General features: G+C 43.4%; 1 long non-coding RNA gene across 3 annotated transcripts in view; it reads right to left on the bottom strand.

Annotated features, from left to right (window-relative positions):
- Positions 1 to 23460, bottom strand: part of LOC125125273 (uncharacterized) — a 42128-nt gene extending 18668 nt beyond the window's left edge. Inside the window, exons 1-7 of one of the 3 annotated variants that reach the window (XR_007134397.1) lie at positions 22120 to 23460; positions 18481 to 18693; positions 17836 to 17894; positions 16523 to 16597; positions 9342 to 10168; positions 8011 to 8118; positions 6547 to 6732 (exon numbers count right to left, since the gene is read on the bottom strand). This is a non-coding gene — a long non-coding RNA (uncharacterized LOC125125273). Of the gene's footprint in view, positions 1 to 6546; positions 6733 to 8010; positions 8119 to 9341; positions 10169 to 16522; positions 16598 to 17835; positions 17895 to 18480; positions 19418 to 22119 lie in introns of those variants that run through there. The other 2 variants (XR_007134396.1, XR_007134398.1) reach the window with 2 other exon arrangements.
- Between the last annotated feature and the right edge of the window lie 220 nt (positions 23461 to 23680).

Below are 23680 nucleotides of genomic sequence, written 5' to 3'. Positions count from 1 at the left end.
AGCCATCCTATGTGCAAGAGGAAAGCCGGTGTCCTTCCCTGCCCTCTGGGAATGCGTGTATTCTGTCTCTACTGGATGATTGGCTGCACTGAAGTCTTGGCCTGCTTACCTGGCCCGTTTCACCTGTTCCCTTACCTCTGTGTCTCACACTAGAGGTGGTTGGTCCTTTCCTTTGATATTCCCAGCAGGGAGTGGTGTGGGAGGGAGTTTTTACTGGTGATTCAGCTGTCATGAACAGCAAAAACCATATAAAGCTGAATGGTAGGCTTTCCTGTGTTTCAAAGCCTCTTAGTGGTGCCCATCCCAGGGAGAGTCTCCTTGGCTCTCTCCTGCCGCAGGTCCCATCCCCCTTTCACCTCCTGCCTTTCACCTTTCTACCTCCTCCTCTCACCTCTTTCCCAGTTTCTCTTTATTCCTGGGCTCCTCACCTTCTTCCTCAAAATTCTTTCTTTATTCTAGCAGTTCCTGTCGTGGCTCAGTGGTAAACAAATCCGACTAGGAACCATGAGGTTACAGGTTTCGATCCCTGGCCTTGCTCAGTGGGTTAAGGATCTGGCATTGCTGTGAGCTGTGGTGTAGGTCACAGATGTGGCTCGGATCCTGCATTGCTGTGGCTGTGGTGTAGGCTGGCGGCTACAGCTCTGATTAGACCCCTAGTCTGGGAACCTCCATATGCGGCCCCAAAAAGACCAAAAAAAAAATTCTTTCTTTATTCTGCAAAGCAGTTTGTTCTTTTTGTTTCATTCTTGCACCATCAGGAAGGAACCATAAAAAAAGATCTTTTCACAAAATCGCTCTTTACGGAGCTTAAGTTTTAAAAGACAGTTATTTCCTGAAGAATTCCTCAACCAGCCATTGAAAGTGGCTTTCTCCTCTGGACTTCACACCTTCATATGACATTATAGACCACACAGCCCCATCCCACCACTACCCTGTTACACTAGCGATTGCCATTTTTATAGATCCTTTCTAGTCTTTTGCTTGCCTTTTTTTTTTTTTTTTTTGCTTTTTAGGGCAGAACCCACGGCATGTGGAAGTTCCCAGGCTAGGGGTCAAATCAGAGCTGTAGCTGCAAGCTTACATCACAGCCACAGCAACGCAAGATCCAAGCCACATCTGCAACCTACACTACAGCTCATGGCAATGCTGGATCCCCAACCCACTGAGCAAGGCCAGGGATCAAACACAAGTCCTCATGGATACTAATCAGATTCGTTTCTACTAAGCCATAATGAGAACCCCTGCTTAAGAACATATATATATATATATATATATATATGAGTTCCCATCGTGGTGCAGTGGAAACGAATCCGACTAGGAACCATGAGGTTGTGGGTTCGAGCCCTGGCCTCGTTCAGTGAGTTAAGGATCTGGCATTGCCGTGAAGCTGTGGTGTAGGTTGCAGACGCGGCTAGGACCCCACGTTGTTGTGGCTGTGGTGTAGGCCAGCGGCTACAGCTCCGATTAGACTCCTAGCCTGAGAACCTCCATATGATGAGGTTGTGGCCCTGAAAAGCCAAAAAAACAAACAAACAAAAAGCCTAAAAAGCAAAAAACAAAACAAAATAAAAAAAGAATGTGTATATATATATATATATGCGACTGGGTCACTTTGCCATATAGTAGAAATTGACAGAACACTGTAAATCAACTATAATGGAAAAAATAAAAATCATTGATAAAATACAATAAAATAAAAATCCATGTATTGACATAAAATTTACATGTAATACACGCTTCCATGTTAAGTGTGCAAGTGATGAGTTTTGATGAAAGTATACGCCCAGGGATACATCACCAGGGTCAGGACGTAAACATTTACATTACCCTCCAGAAGATCCCTGGTGCCCTATTGCCGTCAGTCTAACACCCCAGCCCCCAGTGACCACTGATTTGCTTTCTGTCACTATAGATTAGTTTGCCTGTTCTAGAATTTTATATAAATTGAATCATCCAGCAGGAACTCTTTTGTCTCACTTCTTTCAGTTTCGCAATGTTTTTGAGAGCCAGCCATCTGTGTGTATCAGTTGTTCCTCCCTTATTATTGCTGAGTCATCTCTGTTGTGTGGCTATATCAACAGTTTTTGATATTTTATTATTTTTAAAATTTATTTTAAATTAAGGTATAGTTGATTTACAATGTTGTGCCAATTTCTGCTGTACAGCAAAGTGACACAGTCATGCAAATATATATATACACGTACACATTCCTTTTCTTTTTCTGTCTTTTTAGGGCCGCACCTTCGGCATATGGAGGTTCCCAGACTAGGGGTCTAATCATAGCTGTAGCCGCCAGCCTACACCACAGCCACAGCAATGCAGGATCCGAGCCACATCTGCGACCTACACCACAGCTCACAGCAATGTCAGATCCTTAACCCACTGAGCGAGGCTAGGGATCGAACCTGCCTTATGGATTCTAGTCAGATTTGTTTCCACTGAGCCACACTGGGAACTCCCCTTTTCTCATATTATCTTCCACCATGGCCTCTCCCAAGAGATTAGAGATACATCAAATTTTATTTAGTCATCTGTCTGTCATTAGACATTTTCTGGTGCTTTTTTCTATATGCATGTTTGATTTAATTGTGTGAATTTGTGTAATTGCTGTGGAGGGAGTTTGGAAAGCAAAGGAAAGCAGGAAAAAAAAGCAGCAAGGAAACTCAATCAAATTTATCAATCAGTGGCAAACATTGTTCACATTTTAGCATATTTATTTACCTTACTGCTTTCTTTTTGAATTCTGCGCATATTTAAAGTAATATTCCCTGAGTAGCATTGAGAACTATGTCTAGATACTCATGTTGCAACAGAACAAAGGGTGGGGGAAAAAAATGTAATGTATACATGTAAGGATAACTTGATCCCCTTGCTGTACAGTGGGAAAATAAAATTAAAAAAAAAGTAGTATTCCCTTTTCACATTACTTATGTAGTGCTTTTGTCACATAAGTCCATATCATAAGCATTTTCCTATGCCAATAAAAGTCATTAAAAAAAGTGAGGTAAGGAGTTCCTGTCGTGGCTCCGTGGTTAACGAATCTGACTAGGAACTGCGGGGTTGAGGGTCTGATCCCTGGCCTTGCTCAGTGGGTTAAGGATCCGGCGTTGCCTTGAGCTGTGGTGTAGGTCGCAGACACAGCTCGGATCCTGCGTTGCTGTGGCTGTGGTGTAGGCCGGTGGCTACAGCTCCGATTGGAACCCTAGCCTGGGAACCTCAACATGCCGCAGGAGCGGCCCTCGAAACGGCAAAAAGACAAAAAAAAAAAAGTGAGGTAGAAGTTCCTGTCGTGGCTCAGCAGTTAGTGAACCCAACTAGCATCCATGGGGACGCAGGTTCAATCCCTGGCCTCACTCAGTGGGTTGAGGATCCAGTGTTGCCATGGGCTGTGGTGTAGGTTGCAGACTCAGCTTGGATCCTATGTTGCTGTGGCTCTGGCATCGGCCAGCAGCTACAGTCCCATTTGGACCCCTAGCCTGGGAGCCTCCATATGCTGCGGGTTCGGTCCTAAAAAAGACAAAAAGATAAAAAAAAACCAAAAGTGAGGTAAATGGCACAATGTGAGAAGACTGTCAAGACACAGTGTTAATGGACTTCCCTTGTGGTGCAGAGCATTAAGGATCCAGAATTGTCACTGCAGCAACTTAGGTCATTGCTGTGGTGTGGGCTTGATCCCTGGCCCAGGAACTTCCACATGCTGACAGACCCCCCCCCCCCCAAAAAAAAAACCCAAAAAACCATGTAGTATTGAGTTAAAGCAAACTGCTCAGTAGCGCACGGAGTGTGATCACATCTCTAAGGCGACAAGGCATAGATGCTTGGAAGTGGGAAAGTAGTAGCTGAGACAGAGTTACCTTGAAGCTGACTGTGCCAGGTCCTAGAGGAGGGACTTCAGATTTATTTGTGGAGAAAGAAGGAGCCATGGGAGGGCTTTGCGCAGAAAAGTAACAGAGCATGATTTGATTATCAACATTTGATCTCTCTGAACCTCAGTTCTGACATGTATATAATTGGAGTGTTGAACCAAGAACCCCTGAAATCATCATATAATCTAATATACTATGATAGTCTCTAAGTATTTAAAGATCTCTTACACAAAGCTGTGGGAAGTAGGGGTATAGCTCACTAGTAAAGCATTTGACGGCATAAAGCCCTGGGAATGGCTTTATTCTCCACTGGCTGGTCATAGCTCTCTCCAAAGGACCCTAACTCTAGTCTCGATGCTCCCCAACCTGCTGATGACTTTGCTTTCTTCTCCACTCCGAAGGCAGGTGATGTCAGTGGGATGGTCTGCAAGTGCCTTTCCTTCAACCCACAAAGTCTCCCATGCCTCAGAAGAAAAAGAGTTCCTCTTCCTTTCCATCCCCTTAATTTCATCATCTCTCACACTCTCTATAAAAATGAGAATTGAAACCCCTGATTTCATAGGGGTGGGTGAATGGACTGACTTTGATTCCTCGGCAGGGAGAGATTATCTACATTCATCTGACAGCAAAACAAAGGTTCAGAGAGTATGAGCTCAGATTTACACCAGGGAAAAGAGGAAGTACAGAGCTGTGAACACATCTGCTGGACTCCCCAGCTCTTCCATCTCACCACTGCCCCCTGGATGGAAGGCACCCACACGGGAAAAGGCTCATTCATTGGTCACCTTTTCGGCTGTTCTGCTCAACAGCATTATCATCTGTGTGCTGCTATGATGGTTTATGTTGACCTGGCTGGGCATGCTCCTTGGCAAGATGCCCATTTGAAAGTCTGTTTACCTGCTTACTGTTGTGCTTTTTCTTAAATTCTTGGCTGATAGAGTGTTCTTTTCAATCATCGACTTGGACCTTTACATCCTAATGCCAGTTATGCAAAAGAACTCACCAGTATGGTGTCTTTTATATAAAGTTCAAAATGAAACAGTGTGTTCAAGGACACATCTATAATAAAACCACAAAGAAAAGGAAGAATATGTGTGTGAGTTAGCCACTGCCACACACACACAAAGTGTTGTTTAAGGCATCACGTAAAACTCCACCCGGAAGCCACAATCATTTATTCTCATGGAACTGGGAGGTGGCTGGCTAGGCTGGGCTCAGCTCTGCTCCCTGTCTCTCACCCTTCTTCTCAATAGGCATACTAGTCCAAGTATATATATTTATCTTATTTTCTTAACTTTTTAATTTTTAATTTTTTGCTTTTCAGGACAGAACCGGTAGCACATGGAGGTTCCCAGGCTAGGGGTCGAATTGGAGCTGCAGCTGCTGGCTTACACCACAGCTCACGGCAACACTGGATCCCCAACACACTGAGTGAGGCCTGGGGTGGAACCTGCATCCTCATGGACACTAGTTGGATTTGTGTCCGCTGCATTACAACATGAAATCCAAGTGTGTGTGTGTGTGTGTGTGTATTTTAAAGCATGTTCTTTTTGGGAGTTCCCACTGTGGCTCAGTGGTAATTAACCCAACTGGTATCCATGAGGATGCAGGTTCAATCCCTGGCCTCGTTCAGTGGGTTAAGGATCCGGCATTGCCGTGAACTGTGGTGTGGGTTGAATATGTGACTTGGATCCTGTGTTGCTGTGGCTGTGGTGTAGGCTGGCAGCTGCAACTCCAATTCAACCCCTACTCTGGAACTTCCATATGCTGCACATGCAGCCTTGGAAAAAAAAAAGCATGTTCTTTTTATGATGATGGGAAAGCTGCAAAGAACCAGTGGGAACATGGAGGGGTTATCAAGGCCTGGGCTTAGAGCTGACATATCATTTCTGCTGCCTTCTATTGGCAAAGAAAGTTATGGAACCAAATTTTTGAAAATAGGGAAATACGTCCTAACCACAGTGAGAGGGGGCTGCAAAGTTAAATAGAAAAAGGTGTGGGTACGGTGAAGGGTGAAGAATCGGGGCTGGAAATATAATCTACCAAGACAGCAAAACACAAAATTCAGGATAGTGTTTACCCCTGGGGGAGGGGTGGGGGGGGCATGGAGGTTTACAATCAGGATATGATACACTAGGCGCTGCGATGAATTTGTTAACTGTGGTTCTTAAACTGAGTTGTAAATTCATGGCTGTTAGAATCTTGCTTTTTATAGCTTATATATTCTATGTTGTATAGTAATTTTTTTAAGTTGCTGAAATCAAATAAATAAGTAAAAGTGACTACACTGTGGGTCTCAGATTCTGCACTATTCCAGCTTCACTTTTAAAATGTTGCTTTGCTTTACTAATTTCGGACTTTTTAATTTGGTTTACTCTCACTTGCCATCATAAATGATGGTTTGGTTATCTGACATCTGGACATTAATATCATCTAATGCATATTTATAATCTTGGTACACTGCTCACACTTTTTAAAACCTTCAGTTTTACATTCTAACAGAGTTCATTTTCTTTAGTTCCTTTCCATGTAAACTCATCTAAAACCACAAATTGTTGTCCTGGCAGTTATTAGCGTGGATTGATTAGGTTTGATCTCTGGGTTAATTTCACATGTAATCATATTATAGTTAGTCACACCTAGTGGCTCTATTAATTCAGATGTATTTGCACTTCCTTACCTATTAATTACAACCACCTCTGAAGACTGATTGGGTCTCGGCTACTGAAGAAAAGCAATCCCCATATATCAGGGAACAAATTACTGCCTTCCACACTAGGAGAACTTGGTGGACTTGGAGCTCTGTAGGAATATTATTGATTACATCTTCATTCTTTTCCTTCCTTGCAGATGAATGGTGTACCTGCTAAATGAACCAGAAATACCAAGGCCAGGTCTAAACAGACTGGTAGAATGCTTTTGGACTGTGATCTAGGAAAGAAATAATCAGAGAGGCACCTATATAACATCGATGCAAGTTTTCCTTGTAAAAATTTTAAATCATATATTTGGTTGAAGTCTACTTCACATAACTTATTCATCTTTCTTTTTGGATTTGAAGAATGTTTACTGAGTAACTAAATTTGGACATAGGCTGCATAGAAAGTCTGAGGCTGGAGCTGCATTTAATCAGCAAAACATAGCACCCATACTCAAAGCATGAATTGTTGGCTGCCCACGTTCTAGCCAAAGCCTCTCTGAGAAAAGCACTATTTAGGGAGGACTGTTTGAAAGACAGGAGGCTCCATTTATTCCTCTATAAAATCTATCTTTAATTTTTGCATTCAGAGACCTTCAGAACTGTACCTACATAGCCCTTCAAAGCACTGTTTTCACCGAGGTGTAATTTTGTGTGTTAAATTGTCAGCTCATCTTATGAAATAAAAACTACATTGAATTTACTGTAGAGTTTTTGTAGAGGACATGGCAATGTACATTTCTTAGACAATGAAGGACTGCACAAGAAAATTCTCTTTGTTCTAGATTCTGAGAAAAGCTCGGCATCTTGTTAGCAACTTAGCATCTCCTTAGAAAATTGTAATCACATAATGGATTTTTTCCCTTTCACTCTGGCCACTGGGAAGCTCAGGGTTAGTGCTGAAGTTCAAATGCAGTAATTGTTTAAGATGTTACCATCTGCACATTTGCATTCTAACTCTCTTCTTCATCTTGACCATTTATTTTAATTTACTTCTTTGTTTGATTGTAGTTTCAGTTGTTGCCAATGGTTTTTAGTTTTTGTTTTGGCTTTGGCTAATAGCCAATTTTATTGTGTGTCTATCACTGGAGAACACAAAGGGAGGTAAGTAAGTAATAAACATTAAGAGTAACCTTGAAGGTATTAACCACAAAAATGTGTAGGTGTGGATGGAGAGAGGTAGGGACAGGGAGTTAGGTTTGGCGGTCATTGCACACACCTGCCAATTGTATGTGTTGAATGCCTCAATCTTCAACATCATCCAAAAGCAGCATCTTTCTTTTCTCAACAGGTTGCAAAACCCTATTCCCCTGCCCCCAAAGCCTGAGGCTCCTAGTTCCTCTATCCCAAGCCTATTCCCCTTTCCTGCCTCTGAACTCCAGGAAATTCCTAGCAACAAACTGAAGCCCCAGCATAGGGCGCTCTCTGTTCTTGCTCTCAGCCCACCTCCACCAAGTCTCTTCTCTGACCAGCACAGAGTCCTTCCTCTCCGTGACCACCAGCTGGAGGGAGATCTACAACTTCTCTGCATGGCTGCAGGTGTCCCTGGAAGTCCTGGAAGAAGCAGAGATGAAAGTGCAGTGGAAAAGCTGCCGCAATATGCTTTGACACATTTCATTCAACACAGCTTGTATTTATTGAGTCACACAGGGCTGGGCACCATGAGTGATGTGCAGAGGAGACAAGGTTGGACTCAGGAGCTGTGGGACCAATAGCATTGCCTATTAGATCCCAACTTTAAATTTGTTCTTAGCACTGGACACTCTTTGCTAACATCTTACAGAGTTACCTTAAGGGCTAAGAGCAGAGCTGTCCTGGTTGGAGTGGCCGAGGCTTTCAGGCCTGCCCAGCCAGATGTTCTGTCCCTTTGTCTCAATCCCCTTCACCTCTGTGGCTCCTTGGGGAACAGACTGTAAAAACCATAAACATGGCTGCACCTATTGGTTAGCCGCCTGGGTTCGAATCCTGACTCTAACTCACGAGTGCTTGACCTTGGGAAAATGACTTGACTTCCTGGATCTTCAGTTTCTTCATGTGTAACATAGGAACAAAAGCTGCTTACCTCAATGCAGTCGCTGTGAGGTTTAAATGAGCTAATGTCTATAAAATATGCAACACATTAATAGTGCTGCTTGATCAGTAAATGATGAGTACTAATAAGCCATAGCTGTCAGCTCTATTAAGGACTTATTGCTATTGTCTTTTCAAGGAACTGAAAGAGTTACTAAATTCAGTAAACCCGGAAAATCAAATTCGTCAGTCTGAGACCTCTCCAGAAGGAAATCATTTTTCTGCTAGGGGAGATGGAACATAAGCAGCCAAATTATCAACCCGCAAGTCAAGTACTAACAAATTTAAGAGAGCTTTTAAAAACCACCCCCCCCAAAAAAACCCCATATTTGGATTTTTCAAAAAGCATTGAAACCCACTGTGGCAGAGTGATCTGGGCAGGCCACTTGACCCCATGAACTTCTGTGCCCTTTTCTGAAGAATGGAAGCAGCGAACCCCAGTTCCCAGAGTTTTGGGAAGATTCAAATGAGGCCTTGAATGTGCCAAGTGTCCTTCAAGCTGTTTGTCCAAAAGTCCCAAGGAGCTCTTGGCACTTAGTAGGTGTCAGTAAATATTTGTTGCATCTGAATTCTTTCCATCTGGGAAGCTCTCCAGTGTCCTGGAATCCCTAGCTCTCCCACCAAGCAGGTCAGAAAAGCAACTTAAAAGATTCATTTTAATGCCCATTTTTCCACCTCCCCCCCTCCCCCCAAAAAAAATCACTTACAGAGCTGCCAACTTTCTCATTTGACTCTTTCTGGCCTGCTTGCTTCTTATTAAGTGTTACTTCATTCATCGGCATAAGGAAGACTCCATTCTGTCAGTGCGAGAGGAAGGGTAGGGCCTCCAGTTACAGGACAAAGGGGTGGAGGTCGGGGGTGGTGAGGAAAAGGAAGGGAAACAGTCACAGAACACGTTCATTAATAAAAAGCTGTCATTTCAAAGGCCCAGAATTTCCAAACAGCCCTTCCCTCTTGAGTTTCCAGCCCTCCCTCTGCCTCCAACCAGCTGATCTTTGGATGGTGAGGAAGCAGGTGCTGGTCCATAAAGCCTGTTCATTTATTCATTCAACTACTCATTTATTCATAACTATTTCTTGAGTGTCTATTAAGTGCTGTGAATGGAAGGCTGAGCAAAAAAAGGACACCCACTCCCTGTCCTCATGGAGCTTACAGTTTGGGGATGGGAGTGGGATTGCACACGTTAATCATGTGGTCATAGCCATGATAACAGCCAAAACGCGCATCCAGGGAAGACAGCCAATGACACCTGATCTGAGATGTGAAGGAGCCATTGGAGGAGATGGGCGGTGGGAAAGGGTATTGGTGAGAAGGTTCAACAGGACATGTCGTGTCAAGGCCCTACAGATGGGAGAACATTTGTAAAACATGCACAAGCAAGATCAAGAAAGTTCACTTGCTATCTGGTGGGACCCTTAAGCTGGGGACACACTGGTCCCCTTATAGAGCGAGGGGCTCCGGCAGCAATCAGCCAACTCCAGTTCTAGGGCTGGTTCCATCGATGGTCGTTCCTTATTGGACCTTCGTTTTCCAGCTGTAAAATGGGACGGAGAGCTTTCTTGTAGCCGGAGATTGAAGATAAGAAGTACACTGTGTCGTTATCACCCAGTGGGTCCAGCAGCTGCATCGATGCCAATCCCCCCTCTTACGGACGCAGGCAGGAGTTGGAGTTAGCAACTGGCCACCACCACGGGATCGAGGTCGTCCCCTCCGCCCGCCCGCAACATATGCGCGAAGGAAAGCGCTACGAACGCCAAACGGCCGCCTCCCGCCGGCGCCATCTGCTCGGCCGCGCCCGCCGGGCCCCGCGAACCGCGGCAGCTGCGCGCCCACCCTCGGCAGCTCTGCGCGTCGGGACCCGCGCCCCGACAGCGCCCGGGACAGCGCCCGCCCCAGCCTTGCGCCAGTTTTGGGCGGCGGGGCGCCGGGCGCGGGGCGGCTGGGAAAAGGAGCCTCCGGAAAAGCCTGCCCGCCCCGAGGCTGGTCCAGGTCCATTTCGCCTTTCCTCTAGCTTCTCGTTCATCTTTTGGACATCCCCTGCACGGGCATCCCAGAGAAGCAGTAATACTTGCCTCGGGAGACAGATAAACCTGGCTTCTAACATCGACCTTAAAGTTAACTAGCTGTGTGCCATTGGGCAAGTCACTTCACCTCTCCTGGCCTCAGTTTTTTTCTGCAAAATAGGTGTCATGACACCGATCACCTAGGATTGCTAGAAAAATTAAAGAGGAAGTTATAACGTAAAGTGTCTAAGCGCAATGCGCAATACACAAGTGAAACTTGACGGCTAGCTATTAATTTTATTCAAAGCCTACCTTTCTGGGACTTTATGGTTACTTGGTGGATTTCTGAAGCTTCTTTAATTTCCAGCTTGCTGCCGCATCTCTACTCTCTCACCCTCTTCTTTAAAAATTTGTTATTGAAATATGGTTGATTTATAATATTACTTTCAGGTGTACAGCAAACTGATTCAGTTATACTATATATATATATATGTAAAAAACCATTCTCATCATTATAGGTTATTATAAAATACCAAGTATAGTTCCCTGTGCTATACAGTAGGTCCTTGTTGGTTATCTATTTTATATATAGCAGTGTGAATGTTTTAATCGCAAACTCCTTATTTATCCCTCTCCCTGCCTTTTCCCTTTGGTAATTATAAGTTTGTTTTCTGTGAATCAGTTCATGTGTACAATTTTTTTAGATTTCAAATATAAGCAACATCATGATGTTTGTCTTTTTCTCTGTCTGACTGACTTCACTTGGTATGAGAATTTCTAAGTCCATCCATGTTGCTGCAAATGGCATTATTTTGTTCTTTTTATGGCTGAGTAGTATTCCATTGTGTTTTATGTACCACATCTTCTTTATCCATTCATCTGTTGATGGACACTGAGGTTACTTCCAGGTTGTGGCTATTACAAATAGTGTTGCTGTGAACACTGGGGTGCATGTACCTTTTTGAATCTCTCACCCTCTTCTTCAGGCGTGGATGAAGAGGCAGAAAGGAATATTAATGTTTTTGGAACATTAGGATTTCTAGATTCACTAAGCTCTTCTGACCGTGAATGAGACCCCACTTCCAAATGTTTTTCCTTGATCGCCCAGAAACATGCTTTTGTTATAAAATACATGAAAGCACTAGCCCAACGAGTGGCTGGTAGGAGGGCAGGTGATATCAAAAGGTGCACTGAGATCAGGGAAACAGAAAATGAGGAAACTCAAAGTAGGGAGGGGGCTGCATTCATTACATCCAAAATGGATCATTCCAAGATCTTATCTAATGCAAAGATTATCAGAAGGCATGGGCTTTAGTCAAAATTCTGTCACTTGCTAGCTGTGTGGCCAGGCGCTGTGCTAGGCTGTGGGATTATAAGAGCAAACAAAACCTAGATCCTGTCCTCAGGAGTTTACAGTCTAGTAAGCATCCGACAAGCATGGGTCCTCGGAGAGCACTCGGAGGCCCCAGTGGGAGGCTTGTTAACATTCTAGGGGTTTAGGGAAAGTCGCCGAACCTCGCTGTGCCTCACTTCCCTCACTTGAGCCTGGGGGCTAAAAATACCCACTTGGAAGAGTTGTAATAAGTAGTGGCTGATCTTTTCTTCACCCCTGGAACTTAACCTCCTACCCCACGCCCCTAAGCATACAGCTCGTTCTGCCCTCTTTCAGCTTCTAAGTGGCTGCCACAGTCCTTGACTGAAGATTGATAGGAAGAACACACAATAAACAAAAGACACCAGAGATGTGTATTGTTGTTACAAACGATGATCTCAAAGGTCACCTGCTGTGCTCCTGGGTGCTGTGGGTGCTAAATGATATGAATGGTTGATGACGATGGGGGCAGGGAGTCAATGAAGGGGGAGGGTGTGGGTGTGGAAGAGGAAGATTTGTCACTCATAGAGGAGCTGGGTCACACAAGGCCCCTCAATCATCTGACTGTTTTCAACAAATGCGCGATTTAACAAATGTCTGCGAAGCATATACTCTGTGCTAGCGGGTCAACAGACCCAAGTAAGCCCCTGCCCTCAGGAACTTAGGGGGAGTGGAGTGCAGCCAGGTAACTAAACAACATGGTTGGGGGTAAGTGATCTGAAGCAGGTAAAAGAATAAAGGGTTAGGGAGAGAAGGTGAGTGCGGACGGACGTGTCATCTCAGCGCCTCTATCTTAATATTCAGAGGATTTTTGGTCTGAACCTAACTGTTCTTTTGAAGGGAGGCAAACCTTTAATATCTAAGCGATATGTTCAATTCACTCCAACTTTACTGAAATGATCTGTGGTTTTTATAGGCAAAATGAACATTTTAAAACACCCTTACTCTTATGCAGATTCAATGAATGCAACATGTTAATATATCCTTCCAAAGTCTTTTTAAAAAATTATTATTAGTAGTAGTAGTATTAGTATTATTTTAGCCAAACTTAAGGCATATGGGAGTTCTCAGGCCAGGAACTGAATCCATGCCACAGTAGCCACCCAAGCCAGAGCAGTGACAAAACCAGATCCTTAGCCTGCTGCACTTCAAGAGAACTTCTGCAGTCTTTTCTATGCATATACTATATATTTTGTTTAAAAGGGATTATACTGTCATAATAATATTCTGTTATAACTTTTCCTTACTGTTAGACATTTCTATTTCAGCAATATCGTTTAAAATAACTGTATTATTCCATTGTATGTCCATAATTTAATCAGTTGATCTCCTATGATTGAGCACTCATGTGAGAGGTAGCCCATATTTCACTAGTTTAAATAATGCCACAGAGAACCTCTAAATATTTACCCACATCCTTAATTAATTCCATATTAATGGAATTAATATCTTCCTGGGCCATTATCTTCCTGGGTACTTTGGACTCTCTCGGGCAACAGAGGAGCAGAGAGATAAGATTGTGTTTCTGAGGGGAGGTGGTGTCATTTGCGGGGGACAACTCGCAGTGAAACAGGGAGCCCACTGGAATTCCTGCTGTGGCTCGGCGGGTTAAGAACCCAACATATATACCACATCTTCTTAATCCAGACTTAGTGAATGAATTAAGTCAGAAAGAGAAAGACAAATATCACATATATCTGGAATCTAATATACAGCACAAATGAACCTTTCCACAGAAAAGAAAATCATGGACATGGAGAACAGACTTGTGGTTGCCAAGGGGGAGGGAGAGGAATTGGAATGGACGGGAAATCTGGGGTTAATAGATGCAAACTATTGCCTTTGGAATGGATAAGCAATGAGATCCTGCTGTATAACACTGGGTTCGATCGCTAGCCTTGCTCAGTGGGTTAACGATCCAGCATTGCCGTGAGCTGTGGTGTAGGTCACAGATGAGGCTCCCATCTGGTGTTGCTGTGGCTGTGGTATAGGCTGGCAGCAACAGCTCCGATTAGACCCCTAGCCTGGGAACCTCCATATGCCGCGAGTGCATCCCTAAAAAGGACAAAAATGACTAAATAAATAAATAAATAAAAATAAAAAAATTTTGAAAGCCATCAGGGAGTTCAGGTCTTTTGAACACTAGCTGCTCAGTGTCCTTTTTGGTGCCCTGCAATAAACACTGTGCTTTTCTCCACCACAACCCAAGGTTATTAGAATGGCTTTGCTGCACGTCAGGCTAGGTGACCAAATCCAGGTTCTGTAACAGCCTCTCCCACTGTACCCTAAGCAGCCACCCCCACATCTGTGCATGTCAGGCTAGAAGCATGTTTCTGTTACCATTTGGTAGGTGCCAATATAGCTGAGACTCGGTTGCCATCTTCCTTGACCCATGATGTTTTCAAAAAATGAGCTAGAGATGGTAGGGCTAAGTTTGTATGAGGATCCCACAACAAGGGGTCTCAAGCAGTATAAAGTTTAGGGATAGCCTTTTTATAGTATGTTCTCACCACTCTTTCTCTCAAAGAACAGACATCCTGCTAAGGTGGGTAAGTCAGGATGAGCTCTGATAGCAGCAGCTACCCTGAAACCATCAGTCTCTCTGATCTCTAAGCCATTTGCTGACTATGACTCCATTGAGCCCTATATAATCAGCCAACAAATATTTATCAAGTGCCTACTATGTGTCAGGTTCTATTCCTCTATTCCAGGAATGAGGGGTGCAGTAGTAAAGAACATGGACAGAGTTTCTCAGTCAAGGAACCCGGAGACCCCAGCTTTCCTAAGGAAGGATTTTCCCTCAAGACCCCCCACTGTCTTTTCTGGCCATTTGGCTTCCATCAGAGCCCCGGAAAATCCATCAGATAGATCTATATATATATGTCCTAATCCCAACTGGGGACTGAATTCCAGTGCTTTCTCTCAAAAGCAACTTGGCTCTCACTATACTTGGCTTGAACCCCTGGATTCTGGAGCTATACTGCCAGGTTCAAGTCCCACCCCGCTCCTTTCTGGTTACTGACCTTGGATAAGCTACTTAACCTTTCATGCCTTGGTTGCCTCATTTGCAAAATGGGATAATAACAATAACCAATACTATCAAATGCTTACCTTATGCCAGGCACTGTTCTAAGTGCTTTAGATATATTAACCCAAGATCCTTACAACAATTCTATAAAAGCTATGAACACCTCACTATACAGACGGGAAGCTGAGCCACAGAGATGTCAAGTAGCTACCAATTGTGGAACTAATTTTATGAGATTATTTATTTGTTTATGTAGTCTTTCCAGTGGCATATGGAACTTCCCAAACTAGGGTCAAATTGAAGCTCTAACTGCCAGCTTACACCACCGCCACAGCAACACAGGATCAGAGCCCCATCTGCGACCTACACCACAGCTCATGGCAACGCCAAATCCTTAACCCACTGAGTGAGGCCAGGGATCGAACACGTGTCCTCATGGATACTAGTCAGATTGTTACTGCTGAGCCACAACAGGAACTCCCAAGATTGCTTATTTAAATAAGGGGCATAGAAAGTGGTCAATGAATTGTGATCGCTATTACTGATCATAATTTTAAATGAAAAAGGTAGCCAAAAGCTCATAGAAAACTCTCGAAGGAAATATATTGACAACACTAACAGTGGTTGCCATGAGACAGGTGAGATTTTTCATACTTCTGTAGACTTTTAGAAAAATGTTCCAAATACTTTACCATGAGTATGTATTTTTTTCACATTCAGAAAAAACAAAAACAAAACCAAAAAACCCCACCCTGGGTGAAAACAAACCAATAAACTTTCTCCTTGGGCCCAGTATTTTCACGGGACACTTCCTGCTGTGACAACACTCTTCTCCCTGAGGGACAACACTCCAGTGACAACGCTCTTCTCCCTGAGGGTGCTGGACCCTGTGGGGGCTCCCAAGGCCATCTGACTTGGTGACCCCCACTTCTGGGGCAGGAGGGGGCTTAGGCAACATCCACTTCCCCAGTGAATCACAGATCCCATTACTCACTTAGCTTCATTATATCTTTAATTATGACCTTTTAGTCTGAGTGGAAAAGAAGTATAATTTTGCTTTAAGAGATATGCCAGGCCTACGCTCCCAACATTTCCAGGTTTCATGGAAATTGCAGGGATCATAGAAATTTAACCTGATAATTACTTCAATATTTCAAGGCACACAATTTTACTCTCTTAGAATAATTATGGGTTGTTTTTTTTTTTTTTCCAAATTCTTTTATTTCTCCGTTATTACAGGTTCTGCTCATTTCTGTTGTGTATGCTCAGAGACTTAGGAGGATGCAGGGCGTCCTCATGTACTTAGGTCCATAGCATCCTATTGCTAAACTGCAGTCCTCTTAATTGTCTCCTGGCATTACTCCTCTCAGACTGTAAGTTTTATGTGGGCAAGGAAAACATGCTTTTTGGTCTGCTCTAGCTCCAGGGCCTAAAGTAGAACTTGGCACATAGTAGACATGCAATAAGTATTTGTTGAATGAATACCTGAACAAAGACATTTTGAAGCAATTATACGGCAGGCATTCACCTCCGAGCTCTTGCGGGTTCAGTTTCAGACCGCTGCAATAAAGTGAACATCAAAATAAAGTCAGCGAGTCACATGATTTTTTTGTTTTCCCAATGCATATAAAAGTTAAGTGTACAGTATATTGTAGTCCATTAAGTGTGCAATAACATGATGCCTAAAAAAAAAACTGGAGTTCCCATCATGGCTCAGTGGTAACAAACCCCACTAGTATCCATGAAGATACGGTTTCGTTCCATGGCCTCACTCCATGGGTTAAGGATCCGGCATTGCTGTGAGCTGTCGTGTAGCTCTCAGTCACTGTTCGGATCCTGCATTGCTGTGGCTGTGGTGTAGGCTGGCAGCTGCCGCTCTGATTTGATCCCTAGCCTGAGAACTTCCATATGCCATACATGCGACCCTAAAAAAAAAAAAAGTACATCCCTTAATTAAAAATACTATATGGCTAAAAAATGCTAACCGTCACCTGACAATGCAGGGTTGCTACAAACCTTCAATTTATGTAAAAAAACAAAACAAAACAAAAAAAAAAAACAGAATATCTGGGAAGCACAAGGAAGCAAAAGCACAACAAAAAGACCATAGGTTCCTGTGTATATTATGAGGCAATATTGATGTCATCATATTGTGTTGGGTGCCTACACTGGAAAGGCAGCACGGATCTACCTTTCCAAAGTGAAACCAGACTTCAGTGTTTCAGAATTCAAGATTTCCACATTTCATCAAGGATATCTTATCTAACCCCCCAGCAATGATTGAAGCAGTACCCCATGATTAAACAACAAATTACTATATTTAGTATACATATTAAGTGGGACAAACAAAAACTCTACATAATTTGGAGTTCCCATTGTGGCTCAGCAGGTTAAGAACCCAACTAGTACCTGTGAGGATTCAGGTTCGATTCCTGGCCTCGCTCAGGGGGTTAAAGATCCAATGCTGCCCCTAGCTGCAGCATAGGTCATAGATGCAGTTTGGATCTGACGTTACTGTAGCTGTGGTGTAGGCTGGCAGCTGAAGCTCCAATTCGACACCTAGCCTGGGAACTTCCATGTGCTACAGGTGTGGCCATAAAAGGAAAAAAGAAAAAAAAACTATAGATAATCTCAAGTCAGTTCAGGTGAGTTTTTGTGCTAAATTAATCAGGCCAGGTCCAGTTCTGCCGTCAAATGATTCAGAAGGACTTTTGGAGTCTGGCACTGCAGGTAAGGACCTGGGGACCTACATAAGCCAGTGCTTAGAATTATAGACTTCAGAGCAGGCATTGCCTTACCCCTTACTGCCTGCAATCTGGGACACATCATTTGTATTCTTTGTCTTCAGTTTTCTCATCTGTAAGTGAGAATGATAACAGGGACCATCACACAGAGTTGTCATGAAGATTTCAAAGAGTTAATGCATAAAAATCTGAACTGTAGTAAATGTTCAATAAATACTAACTATTATCATATTATTTCATTTCATAACACAAACAAACAGTTTGTGAGACATCTGTTCCCTGGGTCGTTTGACAGATGAGGAAACAAAAAGCTGGGCAGGTTAAGAACCGGGCTTGAAGTCACACAAAGGGAAATTGACAGGGCAAAGATTTGAAACTCCAACTAGGGTATCCTGTGCATTATACCAGCTCACCTAAATTCTTGTATCCATTCTCGATTCCTTTTGTTGGCTATTACTCTCTGCTTTCCCCGCTTTAACACAGAATATTTGAAGGAAAAAAAATTAAAAGCCCAGGAAAATTAGAAAATGTTTAGACATGCATTTTATTACTAGGTGCCCCTCTCTTCCCTCTCCTTCTTTCCCTCTCTCTCTTTGTTGAAAAGCAAGAGGCAAAGGAACTTGGCACCATTTCCATCATGTCGATTCTTCTGGGTTTCTCAAATGTGGTGATCTCTGGAAAGCCGGGATTCATGCTTACCTCCACTCTTCATTAAGGCGGCCGTGGCCGTGAGCTCGGGAAGGCAGGCTGCTGGTGCAGTGGGTGGCCGTGCTGAATAACACCCGAACCACAGCTGGGGCTGCCCTTGTCAGAGTGCCAGCCTGCCTTATGCAGTCTGTTCTCGCCCGCTACCTGGCCCTCGCCCATCTGCTGCAGAATTCATAAAGTGCTGAAGATCACAAACATCTGAACCTATTATAGGTAACATACTTCAATTACATTCTGATCATGGGCTTGGCTTCCCCCATGCTTGGTTTATAATGGTGCCAGGATCAGACTCTCCCCCACAAAAAGGCACTGGAATCCCTAGGTAGCTCTGTCATTTGGGGTGTGCTTAAGAAGCAGCCATTCTCCTCTCTGCTACTTGCTTTGTGTCATTCAGTTGCCTGGCAAGGGTACCCACAGATGTAAAGAAAAGGGAGGGGGGAAGAGATAGAGAAAGAAAGAGAGCAGACTTAGAGCCCTTTTATAGGAACTTAACCATGTTTGTATATTGATCTGTTTGCTTTATCCATCATGGAACAAGTGATTTGTTAGTTGAAATGCCCTTCATTCTTCTGAGGGTTATCTGTCCTGGTTGTCGGCTTGCAGCATACAAAATGACCCTTCTTTTAAGGACATCAAAGAATAAACTGCCTCAGGCCACTCTTCCCACGTATCCCTGCCTTGTCCCTCCCAGGGAGTCCTGGACAGCACTCCTGGGGGATGGCACCCCGAGCTAGGGCAGACCACAAGTTGGTTGAGTTAGAAGCCTGGTTAGGAGGACAGCTCAGACTGTTGGAAGCTTCTTTTGCTTCTGTTTTCTACTGAACTTGCAAAGAAGCTGTTGAAAGATACACACCAATGCCCAGCTGAGCTATATTAGAGCCCAAAGCAAAATGAAAAATCAGTAACCCCAGTGCTGTCCTTATTTAAAATGTTGATATTTTGTACACCATGGAATTTTTGCATTAATTTTGATTTTTCAAAAAATATTGCTTCAAGGAGTTCTGGCTGTGGTGCAGTGGGTTAGGATTCAGCTATGCTGCAGCTGTAGCATAGGCTGCAGCTGCAGCTTGGATTAGATCCCTGGCTCAAGAACTTTCATACACTGCTGGTGCAACCATAAAAAAATACTGTATCAAAACCTGAGTTTTATGTCACTCCCTTAAATTTGGTACCCAGGTTTATCTTCAATACACACCCACTGAGGAGTGAGGAAGCTGAAGAATTCATGCACCAACTCCTGCCCCACTTTGGCTGAACGCTGCTCAAAGAGCATTAATTAACTCCAAGTACTCCCAGCCTGCTCCAAGTGCAAATTAGACAGGCGCCGTCAGCATCAGCTACAATGTCCATCTTGGACCAATCACTGTGGCCAGAGAAGTATGATAGGCAGTTCTTTCTGAAAATTATATGGTTTGAAGGAGTGTTCCCCAAAATGGTATTCTGAGTGTCCCTATGACTCATGAACACCCTACATAGACCTCTTTTAGATGTCACAAGCAGGCACCTTGCTACTTTTTCCTTGAGAAGGTTTTGCATCTTTGTCACCTGAAACCAGAGTCCTGACTCTTGCAGGTGGATGACTGAGGACACTGTGGCTTTTCCAGTTTGTCTGGGCAGGGGCAAAAAGGGATTGGGGGGTAGGCAGAGGACAGTTCCTATGCTTGGAGTATCCTCTGGGCTCTACCTCTTCAACTCGGAGGTGCTAGAGGAAAACGGGTGTCTCCGAGGTCACTCATACCGATTAAGACTAAGGATAGAAGCAACCCTAGATTTGCATGGCACCTCATGGTCCAAATCATGTTCACTCCTATTTTTTTTTTTGTCACAAAGCCTTAGAGGTGCCTAGGTGAAGGAAAAGATGGTACAAGGGCATTTCTTGGCTCTGTGTGTGTGTGTGTGTGTGTGTGTTAAGAATTAGATTCCTATTGAATCAGTAGACATGTACAATTAGGTTTAGCTCCTTTGGAGGATGTATCTCTAAATGCCAAAATGCTCAGGACTAAAGCTTGTGGGTTGTGGGTTGTGGGGTATCATAGGAAGGTGAATTGAATTGACCTAGAGGTATCAAAGCAGCAGCTGGGGCGGGGGCGGGGGGGGGGCTGGTGAGGGAGTCCTGGCATTGACGGGACGAGGGCTGGACCCTCATACCTTTCGGATTTTGTGTATCTCCGAATCTCCCACCCTGGCTGAGCATGGAAAGCAGCCCCACCACTTTGTTCATCCCTGCCACATGTTGTTCCTCTCCTGCCTTATCAAACATTACTCAGTCCCCACCACCCACCCCATCTTAATTATTTGCAATGATCCGTGATAGACACACAAACAACTCTGCAGCTTGAAATCCCCCCATCAGGCAAATCTGAAATTATTCACATTTTTCTTGCAGATTTTTCATGAAGCGAGTTGGAGAGGAAATGACACTCAATCAACTGCCTTCACCATTTTACGCTGGGGATCCTGCCCTTCCCCTTAATGTGTGTATATCTTCATGCCTCAGCTACACTGAGCCTTCTCCTGGCCTGTTTATGTTTATTTTGGAAGCAAAATGTGTTTACAAAATCAGTTAAAAACTGTTAATGATCGGTTTCCAGAATACTAATGTGAGTCCAAATTACTTTCACATGAATCAAGACAAATTAAAAAATGCCATTTGATCATAAACTGTTTTAAATTTGTGTTACAAGTAGCGCAACAAATCTGAATATATGCCTTTTTTAAAAAGAGCAGTTTAAAATAACTAATTTGTTGCCATAGAGAAGTTCAGGGCAAAAACATGTCCTCCTAGGAGGAATGAAGTCAAATTTGGGGCATTCACATGTGGGAAAGTACTGGGGGACAGGTGGCCCAAAGACTCAAAGGAAAAATAGTGTTGATATTGTCAAAAATAGAATTGGGCTGTGCAACTTACCTGATTTTCATCTGTCTTGTTTGCTATTATTTTTCCTATGTCTAGAACAGGGCTGGATACACTGCAGCATTCAACTGTATTTGCAGAATAAATGAATGAATAAAATCAGGTATTAAATTATAAAATTTAATCCAGGATTTTATTTTCCCTGAGCCAATATAAAAATTATAAAGGTCACAGCAAGATAGAATAAAAAATTGAGAACCACGTCATGGAGAAACTATCAATTCCATATTCGGGTAATAGGCCCCCTTCTGGTGCCCTGCTGCCGGTGTAGGTTACTCAATAAAATTGTTCCTGGCATTGCAGATAGCCTGAGACACGGTGACTTTGTGTGATTTTGCGAATCACAACTGCTGTCCATCTGAATTTAACTGGCATGTACATTTTTTGGTAGTTTCTACTCTACCTATAACAAAGATGGAGACCAGTGAGGTGTCCTTGAGCCACTGCTGGGCATCTTAGAAGGCATCTTCTCTAGGCTCATATGATCTACGGCAGGGGTTTCCCACTGTTTCCTGGGGGTCTGGTGAGAAGAGGACAGGACTGGGACAGAGGGAGAAAGCAAGGCTGGACTATTGGAAAGACTTCTACCCCCTGCCCAAGCATCACTGTCTTGCTTTGATTTGCATACTAGATTGCAAAGGCAAATTGCACTGGCTGAAAGTCTTCAGGCACAATTTAACTGAAGGAGAGATTATGAGTTTAAGACATTTACTTACTAAGCCTAAGGAGCTGGAAAAGGTGAAACCAGGGATCTGGATAGAGCTCCCCGAAGGACATCCAGGGACATCCAGTGCCTCTGTAGACATAGAACTTGTGGTCTTGAGTTTTAGTCATTGAGTTTGAGTGTGTCATTTGCAAAGAGAAATCTTGAATCACTGCACCTTGCTTTGACTTTATTTCTTTACCTGTAAATTGGAGATAATAATCTCTACCTTGTGTATATGAGCCGAGAGCCTTTCTCATTTGTTAGGACTCTTGGATTAATAAGTAAGGGTGGGGGTGTGCCCATGGAGAGCTGCTATCCCAGGAGGCAAAACTGTGGAAAATACAAAGGAAATATTCCATCCTTCCTCCTCCCATACACCCTGCCTCTCCCTCTTCTTCTCCCTCTCAAGTTGTCAGGAGACTGTAGGTGTTTTCCTTGGAAATGAAAGTCATCCCAGGCAAAGGAAACATACTTGCACTGAGATGGTCCAGTAGGAGCCCCTCCATCAGGAATGGCTGACTCACCATGTCCCCTAATGGTCTGCCTTGATTTGTAGATTTAGGCATGCCCAGGCTCTGAGGGACCGTTGACTGGCTGCAAGTTGCTGACAAGTGAATGCTCGGTCCTGAGCTGTATATATTTACTGTACCATATAAATAATAAACACTAATAACTCACTTCATCTCTCACAATTTCGCCATCCATCTCCTGGCCATTTCTGGACCTTTCATCACATACCAGATTGTGCGGCTGACTTTTATTGCTGGCTGCCCATGCAGGGAGAGAAATCATTGTTGCCTCATAAATAACTAGCATCGTTTTTTTTTTTTTCTCATTGAAAAGTTACTGCAATTCAACCTAAATTTCTAGCAGCCAAGAAGTGTTTAAATAAATCATCCTCCATCCATTTGATGAAATTATACAACCATTAAGAATCATGATTTTGAAAGCTATTTAACAATACAGGGGGGAAAAGCGTACATCTTCGTGTTAGAAGAAAAAAGCAATGTAGAAAACCATATAACCAGCCTGATCCAATTTTGCCCATGCATTTCTATGTAGATTTATGAGCGTGCATTAAAGAAATGGCAAGAAAATGCTTGAAACATTATTTCTGAGTGGGATGGTTGTGGTGATTTTTATTTCCTGCATTTTTCAAAATTTCCACAGTGCAATTTTAGAATCTCAAAAATAGGGTTATTTATTTAAAATTTAATTTTAAAATAACATTTTAATGAATTTATTTTAATATATGATTGCTTTGTTTAAAGTATTTTGTGTTGTTAGGTGAATGCACATAATACTACAAACACCAGGGAGTTCCTGTTGTGGCACAGTGGAAACGAATCTGGCTCGTACCCATGAGGATGTGGGTTCGATCTCTGGCCTCGCTCAGTGGGCTAAGGATCTGGTGTTGCCATGAGCTCTGGTGTAGGTCGCAGATGCGGCTCAGATCCCATGTGGCTGTGGGTGTGGCTGTGGCTAGCAACGGCAGCTCCGATTCAACCCATAGCCTGGAAACTTCCATATGCCATGGGTGCAGCCCTAAAAAGCAAATAATAATAATAATA

The sequence above is a fragment of the Phacochoerus africanus genome, chromosome 4 (genome assembly GCF_016906955.1).
Source record: "Phacochoerus africanus isolate WHEZ1 chromosome 4, ROS_Pafr_v1, whole genome shotgun sequence".
Classification (NCBI taxonomy): domain Eukaryota; kingdom Metazoa; phylum Chordata; class Mammalia; order Artiodactyla; family Suidae; genus Phacochoerus; species Phacochoerus africanus.
The sequence above is the reverse complement of the archived record's forward strand: the minus strand, read 5'-3'. Positions and strand labels throughout refer to the sequence as shown.